Raw genomic sequence first — 19,772 nt, 5'->3', positions numbered from 1 at the left:
TGGTTACTATGCACAGCTAAACTAAACTAAAACACACTACACAAGTTTTTAAAGTAATTTATTAGGCAGCTCTGGGGGTCTTTTCTTCTACTTCTTCTCCCCTCTCTCTTCGGTTCTTCTGCCGGGTCTCCTCCACTATATTCTGCTCTTTTGCCCACTCTTTTGCTAGCTCTTGCCCGGTTTTCTCCGTTGTCTTCCTCCCTCTGCTCTTCATCCGATGTTGACACAACACTCTCTCCCACTCTAATGCCTGGTGCGCGGTGTGCCACTACTTATATTGGCAATGGGGTGGGGTCACGGGGTGACATCATCCAGAGGCCCTGCCCCTTATGACATCACCGTCTCGGAAATGGTGGTTGGTGATATCATAAGGGGCGGGCCTCCGGCAACCCCGTCCCATGCCAATATAAGTAGTGTTGAGGGCATGTGGCCTGGTACAGTTCAGGGGGGGTGCTCACTCGTCCCCACAGCCTTTCCTGACCAGCCAGGCTGAATGCTTGGATAAGGATCTGGTATGGACTTTGGGGGGACCCCCCACACCATTTTTTCAGCATAGGGGGGTTCACCTAAAAATCCATAATAGACTGAAGGGCCTGGTATACCCTTAGAGGGGGAACCCATGCCGTTTAAAAAAACATTGATGTGGAGTTCCCCCTCAAGATCATCAGAGCACAAGTCGCATGCCAAAGTTGGATCAGGCAAGACTGCAATACGACTTTGATCCGACTTTGATCAGACATCAGTGATATTTAATGGGCTGAAACAGGATCAAAGTCGGACCAAAGTAGTACAGGGAGCATATTCAATGTCTGACTTGTGTCGGACCAGTTAAGACGACTCTCATAGGGAAACATTGATTTTCACACTGGTATGACAAATGCTCCCAATGTCGGAGCATTTGTCGTACCAGTGTGAACCAGGCCTTATAGATGATGCTTGCAACTCTACACTCCAACTGCTCTGGTTCTGTGCTCCTGCAGCCTCCTGGAATATGTGACAGGGATGTCCCAGGAGGTTGCTCACTTAAAGGAGAATGGCGGTGGTGGCAAAAGTAGGGTTGTGGTTGGATTAAAAAAATAATTTAGACAAACCAAAAAAACAAACAAAACTGCCATCTTAAATTTGTGGTGGTGGTTGCAGGGAAGAAAGGGTAAATTAAAATGAAGGTCTGCTTTAAAGTGATACCAAAGCTAAATAAAAAACAAACAAACATGCTATACTTACCTGCTCTGTGCAATGCTTTTTCATAAAAAAGCCCCAAACATCTCCTCGGGCTCCCTGCCAGCATTCCTGGCTCCTCCCCTCTTCTGCATGCCTCAATAGTAAGCTGCTTGCTATGGAGGCGCTTTTGCATCCTCGCTCCCAAGATCCGCTCCCTCCTCACTACCTGTGATTGACAGCAGTTGGAGCCAATGGCTCCCACTGCTGTCTCTTAGCCAATAAGGGGGGAGAAACCTGGGAGAGCAGCTTCTCTCGTCCGCATTGCTGGATCACGATCTGCCTCGGGTAAGTATTAGTGGGGCTGCATACAGAAGTTTTTTTTCACCTTCATGCATAGCATATATTGATGTATAAACCTTCAGCCTTTAGAACCACTTTAACAAATTCACCCCAGTGAATGTCATATGATGTCCTGAGCTACCAGTGGTTATACTGGGATGATGGCATCAATCCGGTATCAAATTTTACAGCAGCCAACACCATGTAAAGCAGAATTAATTTGGGTGGCTGTACAGCCACTCAATCACTTTTTAAGGTGGCAAAAGGGGGACTCCCTTCACCATCAGGTGCATTATACAGAGAGAGAGGTACTGACATTGTTCCTCCTTACTCTCTGTGACCCTAGAAACATCAAGGATTTCATCACTTCTGGTTTCCCCAGATCTTTCCATAAAGAGGACTTGTAACGGCCCATGCTATCAAAAAGAATGTTGCTCATCCTTTGTGATAGCAACAAGGTTCATAAAGAAAAAATTAAAGGGACAGTGTAAAATAAAATAAATATTAATAATAATAAAAACAATTTAAAGGCCCCCGCCCCCCCCTCGTACTCAGGCGCAAATGCAATTGTACAGAAACAAAATTGTGTAGCGCTATGGCAAATTAATATCTATAATGGTAGTTCCTCATGGAAAAAATGGGAACATAAATAAAGTAACAAATGCAATAAAGAAGTTCTCGTGAAAGATAAAGTCCAATGGTTGTAAACACAAAGTCCATATATCTGTAGACACCACGTGCAAAATGAGGGAACTTGATTAGAATCCCATCGAGACAAATTGTGTAGTGAGTGATCACCGCCACCAGTGGTAGTAAATGGAGGCTTACCGAAGATGGTGGACCTGAAATGACGTACGTCAATCAAGTCATAACAAGCTTCAAGTACCAGACAGGGTACACAAAGTAGCAATCACCAAGAAACTTGATGTATCTGGATAAAAACTTGCATATTCTATAGTATGAGGCGGCAGTGGAGGCGACCCGACGGCGTTTCGTGTTATTCACACATCATCGTACACCCCTCGTACTCAGGCGCAAATGCAATTGTATACGGAATTCCCACACGCAGATGTAAACGGTGATCGTACCACACATGAAGTATCGTCACAAATGTCAGAGTGAGAGCAATCATTTTAGCTCCAGCCCCCCTGTGTAACTCTAAACTGGTAACCTATAAGGCCGGGTTCACACTGGTGTGACAAACGCTCCGACATTGGAAGCTTATGTCGCATGATGTGTGAAAATCAATGTTTCCCTATAGGACTGGTCCAACACAAGTCGGTCTGACTTTGAAAATGCTCCCGGCACTACTTTGGTCCGACTTTGATCTTACTTCAGCCCATTAAATATCACTGAAGTCGGATCAAAGTCGAATTGCCATCTTGCATGATCCGACTTTGGCATGCGACTTGTGCTCTGATGATCTTGAGGAGGAACTCCACGGCAAATTAAAAAAAAATGGCATGGGCTCCCCCTCTAAGAGCATACAAGGCCCTTCGATATGGTATTGATTTTAAGGGGAACCCCCATGCCGAAAAAATGGCGTGGGGGTTACCCCAAAATCCATACCAGAACCGACAGCCCAGTCGGTCAGCAAAGGGGTGGGGTTGAGCAGGCACCCCCCTCCTGAACCATACCAGGCCGCATGCTATCAACATGGGAAGTGGGTGCTTTGGGGCACCCCAAAGCACCTTGTCCCCATGTTGATGAGGACAAGGGCCTGTTTCCGGCAACCCTGGCTCGGACATGGTACCCCTACCCATTCACCTGGGTAAAAAAGTGTCAATAAAAAAAACACACCACAAAGGTTTTTAAAGTAATTTATTAGGCAGCTCCGGGGGTCTTCCGACTTCTCCGCTCTCTTTGGCCTCTTCTCCGCGCTCTCCGGTTCTTCTACCGCAGTCCGGTGTCTTCTACCGGGCTCCTCCGCTATCTTCTGCTGTTTTGCCTGCTCTTTTGCTAGCGGTTGCTTGGTTTTCTCCGTCGTCTTCTTCTCTTCTTCTGATGTTGACTCAACGCTCTCTCCCGCTGTAATGCTGTGTGCGTGGTGTGCAACGACTTATATTGGCATGGGGCAAGGTCACTGGGTGATGTCATCCAGCGACCTCACCCCTTATGACGTCATCACCCAGGGTATGATGGGATGGTGACATCATAAGGGGCGGGTTCGCCGGATGACATCACCAGGTGACCATGCCCCATGACAATATAAGTCGTTGCGCACCGCGCACATGGCATTACAGAGGGAGACAACGTTGAGTCAACATCGGAAGAAGAGCAGAGGGAAGAGGGAAGAGGCTGGAGAGAGCGGAGAAGTCGGAAGAGACCCCCGAAGTCTCCACCCCTTTCCTGACCAGCCAGGCTGCGTGCTCTGATAAGGGTCTGGTATGGATTTCGGGGGAACCCCCACGCCGTTTTTTGCCATGGGGGTTCCCCTTAAAATCGATACCACACAGAAGGGCCTGGTATGCTCTTAAAGGGGGGACCCATGCCGGTTTTTTTTATTTGGCGTGGAGTTCCTCCTCAAGATTCATATCAAACACAGTGCCTGGCATTGTCGGGGATCAAAGTCGGATCCCTGTTCATTGAATTCAGACACAACTTCATTGAAGTCTGACTTCAAATCTCAGAGCAAAGTCGGATCCAAAGTAGTACCACTGTCTTGTCGTACCAGTGTGAACCCAGCCTAAAGGCGTTTAAATCATTGTCTATGGAGATTTTTATGTACCGTAGATTGGTTCTGCTCCAAGGCGTACTCAATTTTAAACTGTCACTTGTCAGATATATATTTACGCCGTATACAACATATTTTATATTTGTTACAAACATTTGGGTATTATATTGTGTTTGTGTGCACTAAAATTCATTAAACTGTTTTTTTTTTTTCCATAATGAATTTTATTGGTAAACAGAATAAGGTTTACAATACATTTGAATAAGGAGTCTGAAATAAAACAGTAGGTTTTACAGCAATGATGGTCAGAACTAGCATGTAATCGGAATTACAAAGAAAAAAACAGCATATTTCAACATCTTTAACAATTTCTGGGATATGAGCAAGATTTATGACTAGCTTGTTGGATACCTATGCTTCTAACGAATGCATTTGCAAAAACCACTGTGCAAATATCATCTCACATAAAAAAACACCCACCATTATTCTCTAGGAACTCTGCTAAAAATATGTATGTTTGGAGGTCCAAGGCCCAGTGTTGAAGTGGTTAAGGAAATTTCATTATCATTCAGGAAAGGAAAATGCTGAAGTAAGAACAACTTTTTATTTGATACAAAAGAAAATGGACTCAGTGTCCAAATTTTCTAAATTAGATACCATATTTATCGGCATATAACGCACACTTTTTTACCCTAAAAATATAGGGTAAATCGTGCCTGCGTGTTATACGAAAATATCATTTTTTTTACCAACAGGGGCGGGGATAGGGCGGTCCTCCCCCGGGTGCCACCCATTGGGATGGTGTCAGGCCGACCGCCCCGCCTCTCCTGGCCCTGGGACAGCGCTGCCAGCATACTTTAAAGTTCAGAAAACATTACTGTCAGTCCTTTCTCATATACCGCTCCTCCTGTGTCACTCTTAATGTAAATCTAAGCCTCTAAATCCCCCAATTAACGCCACTCATTCTGGCCCCTCTCCTCCTCCTGCTCTGCCTTCTCCTTGAGTGTTGCTTTTGATTAAAGGAGAGCGGTTTATTATTATTATTATAACCAAATGCTGCACTAATAGGACATGAGATTATAATGCAAAGGGAAATAAATGATCACACATGAGAACATAAATGTGCACACTAAACTCAAAAAGAAGAAAAAAAAAACTCCCATAGTGTATGTCCACAAGATACAGTTCATCAGAGAAACAGGTAAACTTTGTTTGCTGTGATTGTAGAATCCCAGTGTATTCAACCACAGCATTAACAATCCAAATACGCTTACCGGAACTAAATGACCCTCTAAATTAGAGACGTCAGGTATCACTTGTTACAAACAATTTATGTCACTGGATATGACCATCACTCTCCTCTGGTCTGCAACTCTCCTTCTGATTTTCACAAATGCTCATAAAAAAAAAATGCTAGACTGACTTTTTAAATACAAGTCAAGGTATCAAAAATCAAATAAAACAACAGCCCTGTACATAAAAGCGGATCTAGGAAACATTGCAAACGGCTTCCAGACTCCTGATGCGTGGTTAGTTTATTTTCTTAAGAGAGAGCACATTAGTATATTTCCTTTAAGCCTAGTACACACGGGCCGAATGTTGGAAGGCATAGGCCGGTTCATTAGAAACCGGTCAACATTTGGCCTGTGTCCTGGTGTGGCTACCGATCAGCGATTTCAGCCAATACAAATTGAATAGTGTGTACTAGTCTAAAGCTGGGTACAAACTACAGTTTTTTTTTCCCAGAAATCCTGCGGGCTGCACAAACAAAAACTGTCAAGCCCCATACACACTATCAGTTTTCCTGCTGGTTTTCTCTTTAGGTTTACCAAAACCATGTAGTACAAGGACCTGCCTGATTGCATTCAAATTGAAACGCTTAAGGTCTGACCCCAATATTAGATGGTTTTGGTAAACCTGAAGAGAAAACCATCAGGAAAACTGATAGTGTGTATGGGGCTTCAGTCACAGTCAGAGCTGCTGTAATAACCATGCAAGATTAGGGGCGGCCCCCCTGCCAGAACACTCCGACCAGCGCTCTCTGCCATTGGCTGAGAGTGCTGATCGGGAGTTGGTAGGCTGCTGGTTTTCCAGCATGCCCATCCGACAGACCAACATTCACATGGGCTCAATGTCGACCGTTGTTCTTTGAACCGGCAATTGTCTCCCGACATTCTACCTGTGTGTACGGCGCTTTAAGACTATCTCAGACATAAAATCTGTGAGGTCCCTTTTGAGCAGACAGGCAGGGATGGAGGGGCAAGAGTCTCTTCTCTGACTCATATAGCTGTGTGTGCAATTTTAGCTTGAGCATGAGCTAAAGAACAGTCTTTTTAAGACAGTGGCGCTAAGGATAGTCAAATAAACATGTGAAAAAAATAAATAAATTTCAATCTGCTTCATGGAAATAAAATACAAAGTATGGATATGCACTATTTTTAATGTACTGAACTAAAAACATTGTTGTTTTAGTTATGAGCATAATACATATGGCAAATGCATACAAAAATATACATTCCATATAACATGACAGTGAAAAGAGCTATTGTGTGCAGTAACTAATAGCAGTTAATCATGTTTCACGTTTCATTAGTTTAGTGCAGGTAGGACATTGAAAATTTGCTGACTGGTTACTATGCTGTCTATTATGTAATGTTCACACTAATTTATTTTATTTCATAGAAATGAATAGCCTTGTATACAACTGACAGTTTTATTCATGCATTACATCAGTAGTTAGTAGTAGATTAGTAAATGGTATTTGTACTACTACTACTAAGACATGTGACGAAAGGCTCATTGCTCCAAGTATACATATAAATATTTATAACATTCTCTTGCACAGATCGATGAATAGATTTATAGCTGACTGCATGTGCCTGGAGGCATAGTACCAATTACCAGATCATGCCTCTGGCTATCTCTTAGCAAGTACAATAAAGATCACTTTGGAGAAAAGGCTGAGATGTTGCTGGGTCTGTTTCAAAACACGAATATATACAGTATATGGATCTTAAGTATCACAAGTCTTCTCCTCAACCCCTAATCATGCAGACATGAGATATTATTATGACTCACTTTACAAAATATCTGATATGCTGTTGGGCAGTATCATGACTGTCACTATCCCTAGAGAAGGCTGGGTATATATTTAAATGCATAGAGCAATCCCCAAGGCAATATTTTTTAACATACTTCATAGGATAAATTACACACCTATTTTTGTTGAAACTGTGTTCCCTTGATGTCTGTAGGCACCCACATTATCAAGTGCTGATTTGTGACAGTGAAAAAAAAAACAGAAGCAAGGAATGCTCATGGTGTCACATATTAACTGATATAATCAAATCACTCCTTGTGCCAAAAAGTGTGTTGTTCTTCACAGTTCTTTGAGTTCCAATACTTTTATTTTCACCAGTGGCGGCCAGTCCATAGGGGGCGCCCGGGGGCCGCCCCCCCTCCTGTAGTCATAAAAAAAACAAAAAACGGGTCTATTCAGATAGCCGGACATAGGGCGCCGGTTACCTGAATAACGGCAGCTGGTTGGCTGTGTGGAAGTGCCTATCAGAGCCCCTCGGCTCCCGGATGTCTTATCCTCGGAACGTACGGGGGCTGCGTCCCTTGGATAAGACTGACGGCCGTCTCAGCCAATCAGGTTCACCGATTGTGGTTATCGGTAACCTGATTGGCTGAAGTATCATCGAGGGCGGGAGAGGACATCGAGGGACGTGGAAGCAGAAAGGTAAGTGCATTTTACAGGGCACAGCGGCAACAATGGGCACTGAGGCGACAAAGGGCACAGTGGCATCAATGGGTACAGTGGTGACAAACGGCACAGTGGCGACAAAGGGCACAGTGGCATCAATTAAAGGGCACAGTGACATACACAGTGGTGACAAAGGGCACAGTGGCAACAATTAAAGGGCACAGTGGTGACAATTGGCACAGTGGCGACAATTGAGGGGCACAGTGGCTGCGTTTGATGGCATGGCACAGTGATGACAATTGATGGCACAGTGGCTGTGTTTGATGGCATGGCACAGTGACTGCGTTTGATGGCATGGCACAGTGGCTGCGTTTGATGGCATGACACAGTGGCTGCGTTTGATGGTATGGCACAGTGACTGTGTTTGATGGCATGGCACAGTGGCTGCGTTTGATGGCATGGCACAGTGACTGCGTTTGATGGCATGGCACAGTGGTGCGAATTGATGGCATAGTGACTGCATTTGATGGCATGGCACAGTGGTCATAATTGATGGAACAGTGGCTGCGTTTGATGCAATGGCACAGTGGTGATAATTGATGGCACAGTGGCTGCATTTGATGGCATGGCACAGTGGTGACAATTGATGGCACAGTGGCTGTGTTTGATGGCATGGCACAGTGGAGACAATTGATGGCACAGTGGCTGCGTTTGATGGCATGGCACAGTGGTGACAATTGATGGCACAGTGGCTGCGTTTGATGGCATGGCACAGTGGTGACAATTGATGCCACAGTGGCTGCGTTTGATGGCATGGCACAGTGGTGACAATTGATGGCACAGTGGCTGCATTTGATGGCATGGCACAGTGGTGACAATTGATGGCACAGTGGCTGCATTTGATGGGCACAGTGAGGCTGCAATTTTTTTTTTTTTGCACCCCCCCCAAAAGTTTTGAGCACCAGCCGCCACCTGTTAATTCTTCAACTAGGGGCCCTTTCACGCTGATTCATTTTTTTATGTGCTTTTGATGTTTAAAAAGCAGAAGAAAAATTAAAAAAAAATATATTCCTTTAAATTCTATGGAACTCTTCACACAGCAGGTGCACTGTGCTTTGAGGCTGGGTTCACACTGCTGTGTGGAGCGGCTCAAAACAGGGGTCCAGTGCGTCCCTGTTCTTCATTTCAGGGACAAATAAGTCCCGAATGTTTGGCTTTTGACGCACAGGGCTCTTCTGCAAATCGCTCTGCAGCCAACCCAGAGTAGAGTGTACCAGCTCCAATGAGAGACGGTCACAGTCTCCTGACATGCGGAAACCTGCATCCAATTCGTAAACAGTGTGGACCCAGTCTGAAAAGTTGTGCATGCTGCATGTTTGGTGAAGTTTTTCATAAGCACCTTCCATTGTAAGTCAATTGAAAGGCATCAAAAGCCTTTTCAGAGCCTGGACAGGATGATTGACATCAGCCGACAGAGGACTTTAGCTTGCTGTCGGCTGAAAATGGGTCACAGAAGTACAAAACTAACTGCTCGACTGTGCATGAGTCCCCCCCCCCCCCCCCCCCCACACACACACATGCTTATAAAGGATGCCCCAGGATGCTGAGGCATGTCCCCTCATATCTCATATATCTCATATATCCTTTCTGCGTCTCCTAACTTCTGGAGGTTTACATGCCTTACAAAGGGGTCTTGTGTGGCTCCGAAACATTGCACTTATTCTTTTGTGATGTGATCCATGCAAATATGTGCATTGATTCGCAATTTAGGTAAGGCACTTAAAAAAAGAAACATCACAATTATGTGAGCAAAGCTACAAATGGATTTGAAGCAGCAGTAACACAAATGCAAGTTTACTATAAAGACATTTAGCTAGATTCAGAGAGAGTTACGGCGGCGTATGAGTAGATGCGCTGTCGTAACTCTGAATCTACGCCGTCGTAAATTTAAGCGTATTCTGGAAACCAGACAAGCTTAAATTAGGCTAAGATACGAGCGGCATAAGTCTCCTACGCCGTCGTATCTTAGGGTGCATATTTATGCTGGCCGCTAGGTAGCGCTTCCGTTGTTTTCCGCGTCGAATATGCAAATGAGCAATATATGCCGATTCACGAACGTACGTGCGCCCGTCGCAATTAGTTACGCCATTTACGTAAGAGATACGCCGGCGTAAAGATAAAGCTGCTCCCTAGGTGGCGCAGCCCATGCAAGGTATGGACGTCGGAACAAGCCTATCGTTTTACGTTCTTTGCGTAAGTCGTACGCGAATAGGGCTGGGCGTAATTTACGTTCACGTCGAAACCAATACGTCCTTGCAGCGTACTTTGGAGCAATGCACACTGGGATATGTCCACGGACGGCGCATGCGGCGTTCGTTAAAAACGTTAATCACGTTGGGTCATGAGTCATTAACATAAAACACGCCCCCTGTTCCTCATTTGAATTAGGCGCGCTTACGCCGGCCCATTTACGCTACGCCGCTGTAACTTAGGAGGCAAGTGCTTTGTGAATACAGCACTTGCCTCTCTGACTTACGGCGGCGTAGCGTATATGCGATACGCTACGCCGCCTTAAGTTAAGCCAGTCTTTCTGAATCTGGCTAATTGAGAGCAGTAAGTCTGTATTCAGTTTAAGGTGAGAATGTGAAGCAGCAGTATCATAGATACAAGTTTACCTGTGAAGGGCGAGAAAAGATGTTCAGATGAGCAAGAGCAGAAGTGCCACTTAATTAAAGAACCCCACTTTATTGGAAGAAACCCAACATGCGCCACCATAGATATGAGCATCTTAAAATGGATTTAGACCAAAAACCTTAAGAAACATCACATTTTTATTTTAGGCATGCCACAGCTTAGCTGGTGTACATTTAAACACTGGGGCATACATTTTATAACAAATCACTCATGCTGGTAAATTCATTGTACTTTTGATGTAGCCTGTAGTGCATGCTTACCTGCACACATCACAAACATATAATACATTTTGTAAATGTAGACTTGTTTTGTCATCTAGGTAATTACTCCTTCTACTTTGCTCAATAACCAGACTCTCAGCATTCCTGCAGAACATTATGAGTGCGCCTCTATTTCACAAAGTAACCTGGGTGGAAAACAACACTACACATAGATACTGATTTATTAAAGCTTAGGCGTGTATGCCAGTGCATATATATAGTGGATTGACTAAGAAGTGTGGTTTGCTATAGGGTGTACACTCCAGATTTCTGAATGTACTTCATCTACTGTATGCTGTGGCTCCCTCCATTCCACAATTTTGTTATTTTAAATTATTTTTATTATTTGTATTTATTTATTTTTGCTTTCACAGCAGTGACCTCGGTGGGACCCAGACTGTGCCCCCCTCCTTCTTTGGCCTGGCTTCTGCCCCTTGGGGTGATCTAAGCTGTTTGGAGGGTTGGGTGCCTTTGTGGGCTGCTCATTTCCTTCTTCCAGGACACCAGAGCTGGTGGGTGGACCCAGGGACAGTGTCTTTGTACTGTACTGGGCACGCTCACCAACCATGCATAAGCACTAGTTGGCTTCTGTGGTGCATGCAAACTTGCTGCAAGCCATACCCATGACAATTTTGGTTGCGGTCACGGGCCGCATGCAAGTGGTCATGCAGGGCACCAGTTTTGTTTAGGCACCAGTGCACGCCATGTACCATGCCCAGTACCATGCCAGATATATGGTGCCATTTTTGGGTTTCTGGGAAATGCCCACCTGGGCAGTGGACTTTATTGGATTAGTTGTCAATATAAAATCATCCCTTCTCTGAGCTGCTAGTACCGCTCAGGCCACTCTACGGGACACAACATGCACTGGAGAATATTGCATTTTTTTCTTATTTGTATACACAGATGCCTTTTGTTTCAATCAGACAATCTTGTTTTTCATGGTGTATATGTCTGTTTTTTTTTTAAATATTTTTAGAACATTCAATATTAATGCCCATTTTGGTACACAGGGCTGTCTGTCCACCAGAGATCCCCACATGAGATACTATATACCTGTTTTGAAAGCAATAGGGTAGGTTAGGGATGCACCGATACCAATACCAGTATCAGTATCGGTGCCGATACTGACTATTTTCACAAGTACTTGTGAAAATACTATTGATACCGAAACTGATACTGTGTGATTTGCATCAATACAAAATAAATGGGCGCAAATTGCACTGCGAAGAATCGCATGCAATTTGAACAGTGTGATTCCTATCTGAATCTCATACAATTTTCCCCACTGCTCCTGTGTGTGTGTTTGTGTGTGTGTTTAGAAATGGAAAAGTGCCATCTAGTGGGCAGTTTATTAAAAAAGTTAGAACTTACATTAAAGCGGGGGTTCACCCTAAAAACAAATGGAATGGAATTTCCATTGGAAAAAAATAAAACATGTTCAATTTCTAAACTCCGACAGAAAAAAGTCAGATGGGGCCCAGGCACGGTCGGAATATCCGATGAAAAAATTACGTCTGATTTTTTTCATCTGAAATTCCTATCATGTGTACAAGGCATAAGTGAATTTATTTTCTATCTCCAGTCAGTGTGGCTTCTAGCTTGGCCTGCCTAGCAAACTATTGAGACACCATATTATTATAGTGTGCTGGTAAATCTAATTTCATACTAATTAATTTACTGAAGCATTAATTTGGATGGTTGTCATGTATTACTGGGGTCAGCTTTTGTCTAAGTCCCCTGTCCCTGGTGCAAACACGCATACAGTTAGTTCACTGACTTGTTTCTGTCCCGGCATTATGTTGAATGTTTCCTCTTATTATGTTTGTAATCTCTTTTATAGTACAACCTTCCCCTTAAGAAGCATTTGGGTGAAACGTGTTGGTACTGCCTTACTCGCCCATAGCACAACCTTTGGATTCAGACTTGTGTCGCTCACCCAAGTCTGAGAAATGGGGGACATAAGCGTTTTAATCATTTCCCTGTAGGGTTCTATTTGACGCAACATGTAACAATGTATATGGCTGCGGAGTGACCTATTGGGGGTGTGCTCTAATATTGTATTTTTACCTGTTTTTATACAATGCTTTAATTTAAATCATGGTATGGCTATGAGGTTGAATTCATGTACTTACACTGCTTGCATTTTTTATTTATTTTTTTATGTGATAATTTATTATTACATAGCTGTATTCATTTGTGCCATTTTATATCTGCTCTGCCTGAAATTCAGAGTTACAATTTACATTTTGCCTATAATTCTCATTTAACCAGATACACTAGAAGAACCAACACAATCCTAAATCCAGATTATAGTTTTAGGAAAAGCCTTAATTTCATGTAAACCTTCACCATAGGTTTTACTGAACAAATTTAAGTGATGGAAATGTATTTCACAATTTAGAACATTTCAGACTTTAGAATAGCGCATGCCCAGGATGATCAGCAAATGTTTCAAAATTTGATATGAAAAGTATTACATAGGTACAAAAATTGCCATCAAAGTGAACTTGTTTTATAATAATGGAACAACATTTCCCTTGCTGTTACTGTTGTAATAACATTTTCTTTACATTGGCTTATTATCAACAGAATAGCAAATAGCTGCTGACTTAGTAATGTAATACATTCATAATCCGATCAGCAAACAGAAGAAGCTTTAATTCCTATTTTGAAATAATTTGGGCAGCGTAATGGGAAAACCCTTGTGCACCAGGAAAGATGGATTTGTGGTATTTCCTTCTCACTCTATTATCAATCTGCTCTTCCCTTTGTGTCATTCTTGCTAAGGTTTACCTAGGTTCATTTTCATAGTCTCATTACATTTAGCACAAAATTGTAATTAGATTCTCATCCCAACAGACTTTGTGCATGAATAATCATAATGTGTCCATTTCATGCCAATCTCTTTCTGTCTTACTCAGTGACATCAGGAATACCCAAAGCTTATCACTGACCCACTTTCCTTTTTACAGTTTCTTTGATTGTAAGCACACTTGTATGTCCCGATCACTGGATTAATCCACAAGATGCTTTTCTCTTCTGATTTTTATTTTGATTATATAAGGGCTAACTTTTACCCTGGCTACAAAAAAAAATGAACAGATTAGGCAATCTTGGCATCACTAATCAAGAACAGGCAAGGATATAAACAAATACAGACAGATGAATTAAGTCAGGCACACATATACTGCATGTATTGCATTATTCAGTGATCAATACTCTAATTGGACAGATGGGTAAAATGTACACATACAACAAAGAGGAACCCCCATTTAAATATACCTAAAGGCCCTCCCCTTTAATTATTAGCATGATAATTCACCCAACCAACTACTTAAATGCACTGCTGTTTAAGGCTAGACAGCTAGGCTGATTTGCTTAAAGTGGAGGTTCACCCAGAAATGTAAATGTTTAACATTAGATTGAGGCTCATTTTGTCTAGGGGAATCGGCTAGTTTTTTAAAAAAACGAAGCAGTACTTACCGTTTTAGAGAGCGATCTTCTCCGCCGCTTCCGGGTATGGGCTGCGGGACTGGGCGTTCCTATTTGATTGACAGTCTTCCGACAGGCTTCCGACGGTCGCATCTATCACGTCACGACTTTCCGAAAGTAGCCGAACGTTGGTACGCAGGCGCCGTATAGAGCCGCACCAACGTTCGGCTTCTTTCGGCTACTCGTGACGCGATAGATGCGACCGTCGGAAGCCTTTCGGAAGACTGTCAATCAAATATGAACGCCCAGTCCCGAAGACCATACCCGGAAGCGGTGGAGAAGATCGCTCTCTAAAAAGGTAAGTACTGCTTCGTTTTTAAAAAAAATAGCCGATTCCCCTTGACAAAATGAGCATGAATATAATGTTAAAAAATTTTTTTCGGGTGAACTCCCGCTTTAAGGAGTTGAGAAACTTTACTCCAAAAAAATGTGTGAATATCCATTTTAACGATCCGAACATGTGAAACGCTTATTCCTGGTCACTTTGAAAACCCTATTATGTGCAGGTTTATGACCTGGACTTATTACCTTTGTCACAAAATTGGCCTTGTTGTATTGCCGGGATTAAACTACTTTAATCCGCACACTGTAACTTGGCCAAGTTGGTATTATTATTATTAAGTGCTGTCATGTCGGACAAAGCTCTCAGCCCTGACTGATTTGGCAGCACTTAATAATAATAATAATAAAATCATACCCTAGCAAAACTACTTTTTTTTTAACCACTTAAGACCCGGACCATTATGCAGGTTAAGGACCTTGCCCCTTTTTGCGATTCAGCACTTTGTCGCTTTAACTGACAATTGCACGGTCGTGCGACGTGGCTCCCAAACAAAATTGACATTCTTTTATTTTGAACAAATAGAGCTTTCTTTTGGTGGTATTTGATCACCTCTGCGGTTTTAATTTGTTGCGCTATAAACAAAAATAGAGGGACAATTTTGAAAAAAAAATCAATATTTTTTACTTTTTGCTATAATAAATATCCCCCAAAAATATATAAAAAAACGTTTTTTTACCCTCAGTTTAGGCCGATACGTATTCTTCTACCTATTTTTGGTAAAAAAAATCACAGTAATCGATTGGTTTGCGCAACATTTATAGCGTTTACAAAATAGGGGATAGTTTTATTGCATTTTTATTAATAATTTTTATTTTACTACTAATGGCGGCGATCAGAGATTGTTTCGTGACTGCGACATTATGGCAGACACATCGGACACTTTTGATACATTTTTTGGACCATTGTAATTTTCACAGCAAAAAGTCCTATAAAAATGCACTGTTTACTGTGAAAATGACAATTGCAGTTTAGGAGTTAACCACTAGAGGGCGTTGTAGGGGTTAAGTGTGACCTCATATGTGTTTGTAACTGTAGGGGAGCGGGGCTGGACAAGTGACATCATTGATCGTCTTTCCCTATATCAGGGAACACACGATCAATGACACTGCCACACCTCTCCCCGTTCTTCAGCTACGGTGACCGATCGCTGGTTAAAGGTAGACGTTTTTATTGTCAAATACTGTACAGTAAAACCTTGGTTTGAGAGCGTTTTGCAAGACAAGCAAAATTTCTTCATAAATTTTGTCTTTATATACAACTACAGTGTTACCCCGGATTTGCGAGTAACGCAGTTACAGTAACAAGCCTACGGGCATTTTTTTTTTAATCCTAACTCGGTTTGCGAGTGTTGTCTCACAAAATGAGCAGGATTCAAGCTTCTGAGGTGTGCAGTACTTCACTTGGTCAGAGGTGCGGAGGCACCAGTGACACTCAGAGCCATTCAGAAACACTTGGAAATACTCTGAAACACTCGGAAATACTTAGTTTACAAGTGTTTCCAAATCTTTCCCAGGGTTTCCGAGTGTAGCCGAGCAGTCTCCGAGTATTTCCGAGTCTCCCGGGCGGGGCTGGACGTGTGACGTCATTGATCGTGTTTCCCTATATCAGGGAACACAGGATCAATGACACTGCCACAACGAAGAACAGGGAAGGTGTGTTTACACACATCTCTCCCCGTTCTTCAGCTCCAGAGGAGCGTGGATGTGCCCAGCCGTGCCATTCTGCCGACGTATATCGGCGTGAAGGGGTCCTTAAGTGGTTAACTGAACAAGTTAAATTTAGAAGCTGATTGGCTACCATGCACAGATGCAACAGATTCTGAGTGCTCCAGTTTTGGTAAATCCCTCCCATTGTCTCTATATATTTATTTAGCCAAGTATTTCTTGATACCCATTGGATGGAAGTACTACTTGAATTGTGACAGTAATATTATACTACCATGTTAACTTATATTTGAGGTAGGTGATGGGTTGGTTTTCAGTTGAATTTTGGTAGCAGACAAACAAATTAAACATGGCCATATGAAATAGATGAAATGCAACTTTCTTATATCAGTAACGGGACTTTCGGGTTGACAAATATGGTTGTAACATCTGATCATTTAAATCCACCCCCCCATGAACAGATTGTAGTCGTGGACATATTCAGGCTTTACAACAGGGCCGATTCATCTCTGGATCTTCACCAAGGTGTCATTGTGGATGGTAAGAGAGGATGTGAACATCTTTCTTGTTCCTCCACTTCATGGCAGACGCTTCCTCATTTCTCATGAATGCAGATTCCCCGTTTTGTAACTTTTTTGCTAATAGATTTTGTGGGAAGCCCTTTTTTTAAGGTACCACAGACCAGGGTTTGTTTACGGTATCCTTTTTTGAACAGGGGGTATGCCAGCTCCCAGACAATTTTCCCAGTGGTTCCAATATATGTGGGGCACTCACGGGGCTGGAGCTGGGAGCCTTTGCCTTCATAAATTCTAAAGGTGTTCACGTATACAGTGGCTCGACCACACAGTTTGAACAATTTTAACCCGTACCTGGCTCCCTTACTTGGGATATACTGCTTGAAGTGCAGTTGGCTAGTAAACTGTATAAGCGATTTGTCCACACAAATGTTTTGGTCTGGGATAAACACTTCAGCAAATCGCTGGGAAAAATAATTTATTAGGGGACATATTTTGTATAATTTGTTGTGGTTGGGGTGATCTCAGGGAGGGCACTGCAAATTATCAGTAAATTTAGGAAACGCATAATCACATCATAGCGTGTCCTGGACATGACAGCAGAATATATTGACATGTGTTGGATGGGGTGGGTGGACCAGTAGGCAAGTAGTTGTAGTTTGTTCTTCTTTGTAAGCCCCAAATTGAATGTAAGGCCCAAAAACAATTTCAATTTGTCCAGTGTAAGACGTCGCCACTGGAACATGCGGACGTAGGATGAATTGGGGTTGTCAGAAATAAATTACTATGCACACAGATCGGTTTGGTCCACCATATTCTACAACAAATTTTGTGGGAAAAATAAATAAAAATAATCCAACTGTGAAAAATTGTTGGGCTGTATACCTGGCTGTGTGGTGAAAGGGGGGATTCAAGCGGACCCTGAGCTGGCAGGCAACCATAAGTGGTTTTCCAGGGCATCGGGAACGTAGTACTGGGCCTGAAATCTTCAGGTTGGGCGTGTAATTCCAGTACTGGTACTGGGCTCCTCCTCCTGGGGTCTGGCGCTGCTGGTGGTAGGCAGGTCTTCTGATCTTGGTCCTGATCTCCTTATTCTCTTAGGAGGGATGATCTCCTCCACTGACTCGGACTCCGTTCCAATACCCTCTACTGGCTCGTATTCCAAACCAGAATTGGAGTGATTGGAGCTCCCCGCTGCTCTTATCATCCGACATGGTAAGCATGGCATATGCCTCCTCAGGTGTGTAAACCTTTGAGACATGATGGCGGTACTTCTTGGTGGGCCTGTGTGATGGTATTGATGGCAATACTGATGGCGGGCCTGTGTGGCAGTATCAATTGCGGTATTAGTGGCTGGCCTGTGTGGATATATTGATGGCAGTATTAGTGGCGGGCCTGTGTTGCGGTAACGATGGCGGTACTAGTGATGGGCCTGTGTGGCGGTCATGGTGGCGGTACCAATGGTGGTACTGGTGGCGGCCTTTATGTGTGAGAGATGGGCTGTGACAGATGGGCTGTGTGACAGATCCAGATGGACTGTGACAGAACTTCTGACAGGTTCTTTTTAGAGGGGGCGTGTTGTGCACAGTAAAATACACTTTTCAGACAGACACTGATCACTCACAGCTCCTTGCTATGAGAGGAGTGCAGGGATCAGATAGTAACCACTCTCATGTTTACAGTTGTGATTGGACAGAGCAAATTTCATTGGCTGTTTACCGTAATCGGGGATGGGCTGTATCTGAGGGACACATGCCACCGCGCACTAGGGGTTATCCAGAAAAACATCATATGACGTCTGGTCAGCATAATGGAACCACTGCCTGGCCATCATTCTGCTATAGGCCAGGCGGGAAGTGATTACAAAATTACCACACTAAGCAGAAGAACACACAGTAGTCAGATCTCTAGCTGTGCTGGGAACTTAGCCTGCTCTCCTCCAATGATCAGACTTGTCCTGACACACCTCACCTGCACAGCTATTCACTGGGAAGATCAATGTACTGTTGCTTTTCCTCCCCCAGCTCTTATGTAGCTGAGAACATAGGGAATGTGATTTCTTATATAAAAAGGAGAAAAATATATTTATAGTGTTTTTTTTATTTTTTTATTTTATATATATCTATAGACAAATGTTTTGCCTTTCATTTATATTTTAAACTGAATGGATTGTTTTGCAAGGGGGTCATCTAAAATCACTTTAAGCCATATTCATTTTATCTGTGTTTAAAAGCATTTTTATTTTTTTATTTCTTAATGGATGCACTTGTCCTTGTGCTCTTTTATTAATTCACCTTTATATGTCACTAAGCCCTTTCCCTAATTATTTCTTGCATCTGAAAAAGTAGAGATGGAGGGAAAAAACACCTGATCTGTTTTCAAGATTTCAAGGATTACATTTTTTTTATTGTCATTATACAATCACAGATCATACAATGACCTTCAGGCATAGCTCTACACAGAACATAACACAAACACACATCAACATTTAAAAAAATTGCACACATAAATCAAATCACCTTATCTTAACTATTTCGGTTACTGAATTTAAAAGCTGCAATGCCCAAGCAAAAAAATATATATTTTCTAATCTATTTGTTATGAGCCCCATTGCTCCTATAACACTTCCCAGATGGTAGCATCTCAAGAAAACTCAAAACCCAGATGGGTATTATCCTTTAGAATGTTACATGACCTTCTAAGATATCTCTGCTCTCTGATGTCCTTAATAGCCGACAACTCAATACTTAGAACTATGCTTCTATCCTGAGTTATATTCTCTATATATTTTTATATAAAAATCTAGCTGAGAGGTAAAAATGTTAATACTGTTATTTGGGAAAAGACTGGTCATGCGATAACTTTAAAGGCCAGGGGTGAATAGGCAGTGAAAGATTTGCATGGCTGAAATTTTTATTTAC

The sequence above is a fragment of the Rana temporaria genome, chromosome 2 (assembly GCF_905171775.1).
Source record: "Rana temporaria chromosome 2, aRanTem1.1, whole genome shotgun sequence".
Lineage (NCBI taxonomy): Eukaryota > Metazoa > Chordata > Amphibia > Anura > Ranidae > Rana > Rana temporaria.
This window is presented reverse-complemented; position numbering follows the sequence as displayed.